At 36.1% G+C, this 5,000-nt stretch overlaps 1 long non-coding RNA gene across 3 annotated transcripts in view; it reads right to left on the bottom strand.

Annotated features, from left to right (window-relative positions):
- Nucleotides 1-5,000, bottom strand: part of LOC136843218 (uncharacterized) — a 674,464-nt gene that overhangs the window by 425,797 nt on the left and 243,667 nt on the right. The window lies entirely within an intron of this gene.

Here is a 5,000-nt window from a genome sequence, read left to right as displayed (position 1 = left end):
GTACGAGACATACGCAATGGTAGCACGTGAGTGACAGATATTCAGCGTTTCCGAAATCTTTGGCTGATTGTGATAAATATTAAACTATTTTTACAAAAACGTATTTGAATGTTTATATTGACAAAGAACCCTCGTCCCTTCTGTTATAATTCATAAAGACATCGATCTTTATTCATAAAATATACCAACAAGCACACGAAAGACTAGGTGGTATCCAACGTTCTACTCGGATGAAATGCAAACGAACGATGAGCTTTCAGCCGTTATGATTGATCTTATTGGTATAGCCCAGACCACTCTTAGACCTATGCTCAAAAAGTATTCAAATCACATTTTCTTGTCATTCAATTTTATTCTACGTGCAGTTTCATTGCATGTCTATGGAAATAACTTTAAGATACCAAATATCGTTTACCTGATACCAAATATTATTTACCTCTAAAACTACAAGTGCGGGCCAATGAAGCTAGGACAGTGCTACTGATTCGCCAGGTATTTTATTTTACAAACCTTTTAAGCACACATTCATTCCATTTCAGTCAGAAATTACTCTTTTGTTGTAACCTTTATTTATTCATTCTATCTAATTATCGTCCCAATGCCGAACAATGAAAAAAATTGTATGCCTAGGCCAGCCATTTACAGGATGGCGGGAACTGAATGGGATTTTAAACTTTTCTTGGGTAAGTTATTTAGCCAAATAGTCCTGATAGTGCCCAAGCACTGAGCTAACACAGTTATTTTTATGCTCACGAAAAAATTATATAAATACGCAGAGTATTCTGAAAAGAAAAACCACTATACCATAGCTGTCATGTCATGTTACAACTGAAATATCCCGCCATCCAGACAAAATTTGGCAAGTAGCCATCATTTGACCCAATTTAGAAAATAGGGTCAGTTTCAAACCCCGTACCCTCTCCCATCCCCCTTCCCCCTTCCCTTTGTAATTTATGTGGTAACAGCTTGACCGATCTAGACAAAATTTGGCAGGTGGCCTTCATTTGACCCAACTTATATAATAGGGTAGGTTTCAAACCCGTACCCCCTCCCTTCCCCTTCCTCCTTCCCCTTCCCTTTGTGATTTATGTGGTAACAGCTTGGTCGATCTACAAATTTTGGCAGGTGGCCCATCATTTGGCCCAGCTTAGATAATAGGGTATGTTTCAAACCCGTACCCCTTCCCCTTGCCCTTTGTAATTTACGTGACAATAGCTTGACCGATCTAGACAAAGTTTGGCAGGTGGCCATCATTTGACCCAACTTAGATAATATGGTAAAGTTTCAATCCCATACTCCCTTCCCCTTCCCCTTCCCCCTTCCCTTTGTAACTTATGTGGCAAGTAAACTGTACGGCTTTATCATACCTCATTTCATGTATTCTATGCCACAGAAATATATTACTGAAAATCTTTACCTTCCTGTGATTAATGATTCTGTGTCAAGGTTTGTTTTGGGTTTAGTGGGAGGCATATTTAGGTTTAGTGGAAGTGTGTGTGTTCAGGTTTAGTGGGGGTGTGTTTATGTTTAGTGGGTGTGCTTAGGTTTACTGGGGTGTTTCAGTTAAGTGGGGGTGTTTAGGTTTAGTGGGGGTTAAATGGGACAGTCATTACAGTAATGTCTGGAAAAAATGGACAGTCACCACAGTCACACCTGGAAAAAAGGGACAGTCAGCAAAGTAATATCTGGATAAAAGGGACAGTCACCACAGTAATGTCTGGATAAAATGGACAGTCAGTCACCACAGTAATACCTGGATAAAAGGGACAGTCACCACAGGAATACCTGGATAAAAGGGACAGTCACCACAGTAATACCTGGATAAAAAGCTCAGGCAGCACAGTAATGTCTGGATAAATGAGACAGTCACCACAGTAATGTTTTGATAAAAAGGACATTCACCACAGTAACATCTGGATAAATGGGACAGTCACCACAGTAATGACTGGATAAATGGGATGGCCACTAGACTAATACCTGGATAAAAGGGACAGTCAGTACAGTAATACAAGGATAAATGAAACAGTCACTACAGTAATATCTGGATATAAATGGGACAGTCAGAACAGTAATATTAGGATAAAAGGGACAGTTAGAACAGTAATATCTGGATAAAAGGGACAGTCAGCACAAGGAGGTGGAGGAAAAATTTTTAGTGTTCTTCAGAGTTTTCCTGGGCTGCGCTGGGTTGGTCAACTAGTATATACATACATATATGTGTGTATGTGTGTGTATAAATACATGCATATATATACAGTATATATATATATATGTGTGTGTGTATGTAAATATATATATATATATATATATATATATATATATATATATATATATATATATATATATATATATATATATATATATATAACCAGGAAATAGTAAATTCCGTGATAAACGAATTTGATAACTCATTCATCCCCTTCACATCTAAATCGTGAAACTCTGTCCCCGTCAGGTTTTGTTGAGTCATTCAGTTTGCATTTTTTCAAGAGGCTAATGAGTCATCACCTGAGAAATACTGTTCCTTAACTTTCTTTCCTTCTTATCTCCCTTTGCTTTCACAGAGCTGAGCTAGGCACTAGCCTTGAGGCAGCGCTTGTAATTACAGGCTTTCTCTACAGTTTAAGCAATAATCAAAGCAATAATTATGAGATATATGTTTAACTGTTTTTGGTTAATTAGGTGTTAGGTTACCTATGACCCTAGACAACAGGAAAGCAAATCATACAAACCAACGCTTCTGAAACTTCTCCCGGGGACGAGACGCCACAGTCTGCTGAATGGTCATTAATAATATCATCATTTGCGTTTAAGATATGGGTAAGGATTAGAACAAAAAGTGTTCATTTGAAATATTAGCAATTAATTTTGCCGTGAATCGTCACAGGACATTCTCGGGTTATTTTGCCCAACTCTTCTTTTGACATACACAACTGCTAGGTCCACAGGGGTATCATCTATATGAAGGAGAATATTAATGACAGTAGTATTTATAGTAGTACCAGTAATGATAGTAATGGTGCAGGTGATACTGATGATAACAGTAGTGATGATAATACTAATGACAGCTACAGTGATAGTAGCGTTAGTGATACTAGCAGTCATAATAGTGCTAATGACAGCAGCAGTTATATATTTTTCCATTTGTATAAGTTTTGGTAATGTTAGTAGTAGTTAGTAATACTGATGACAGTAGTAGTTAATAGCAATGATGGCAGTTTTAATGGTATTAGTTTATGTTTCACTAGTAGCGGTGGTAGTGCTGTTGATAATGTACGTATATAACAATTACCATTTCTAGTGCTACTATCATTATTACTAATTACTACTTAGTTTTAGCCAGCCTTGTGCTGACACGGGCTCTTGCTCTGCAGCAGCCCGTATATTACCACTTGATAAGAATGTTGAATCAGCGGGGCAAGCTAAGGTGCACATCCAAGTGATCACAAACAATCGAAGTGTATATGTTCATTTCAGGTTTACAGCGAAATGATAAACTGCTGTAAAAATTTACATATGTTTATGCATCCTGTCCGGTCTGTATAAAAACAAGCACAGTTCCCTGAAAGTATCATTCTGAAAGTTTTTTACCAAAGCAAAAATTGTATATATCTTTCCAGCGGAAATTTGTAAGAAAAATTTTCAAATATAACTGGTAATTTACAAGAATTGATCAGAAAACTCACGCAAACACACGTTTGAGAAACAGTATATATAATATTTAATATATATATATATATATATATATATATATATATATATATATATATATATATATATATATATATATATATATATATATAACCTTATTCACAAATGAATTACAGTATTGTATCTGTTCAAGGTAAAGCCAGATGCCAGCACGTAAATACTTAGTGATGATTAGTGCACTCTGAACAGATTCTTGTTATACCTGAAATTACATGATTTTTAAAGCTTGTTTAATGATTTAAAGTTTATCATACCAACGGAAGAAAGCAAATTTCTGTATGATTAGACCTAGTACTAGTTTTAGGATAGAGCCTAACTGTATTAAAAAGTTATATATATACTTTATTTTTTCTCACCTTAGACTGGTGAGTCAGTACATAACTGGTATGCAATTATTTTTACATTGTAAATATGATTTTGCAATACCTAGAAATAAACGTAAACAGATTTCCTCAACTTGACCATATCAACGACAGAAGTATATTCCGTTTCGAGTTACGATTAGACCTAGTGCAGCTATAGTCTGACTACGACGGCATGAGCTTCATGAGATTCGAACAAGGCCATATTAATTAATGTACACCATAACCTCCTCACTTTACCCACGTTTATTTTCAAAGGACCCCTTTCAAGAAATCTTACTACGTATTCTCACTCTCACCCTACTTCCCTGCAGTTTTTCGTCGTGGCTGCTGCTATCATGAAATGTGTACCGTATCTTTTGAATACATTTAGGGTCCATCCTAAAGCTATAGTCGGTCTACGAACAAGGCCATTAGGGTGATGTTTTCTACATTTCATCCATGCTAAATTCCATTATTAATATTGTGTTCGTACAAAAGGAAAAATGCTCGACTTGTCAATCGTTAACGAGTGACTTTCCTCAGAACCGAAATGAACCGAGAAGTTTAACTGATATTTCACTAGAATTCACACAAGCGCTACACGATTTGAAACTCGGTATCCTATTCACAAAGTACCTGTTCAAATTTGAGACATCACGTAAACTTATTCCATTATTAATGATATTTCATAAAGGCTTGTTAATGAATGCGTTAAAGATATGAAAGTAAGTTTGCCTTACCTCTTAGAGGTAGGATATCTGGGGAAATCGGCCACAGACAACATAGTTTCTGTCTCGTCAAATTTTCTACCACTCTCTCCAAGCAGTCAGAGAGTGATGGCCCAGTTCCAAATGTAATTCATTATCGGTAAACCATTCATAAATGTAGAAACGGTTAAAAGATTCAAATACAAAATTTTGGTATAAATGCTAGTTCTTTTCTTGC

The sequence above is a fragment of the Macrobrachium rosenbergii genome, chromosome 11, assembly GCF_040412425.1.
Source record: "Macrobrachium rosenbergii isolate ZJJX-2024 chromosome 11, ASM4041242v1, whole genome shotgun sequence".
Classification (NCBI taxonomy): Eukaryota; Metazoa; Arthropoda; class Malacostraca; order Decapoda; family Palaemonidae; genus Macrobrachium; species Macrobrachium rosenbergii.
Note: the sequence above shows the minus strand (reverse complement) of the source record. Positions and strands in the feature narration are given on the sequence as shown.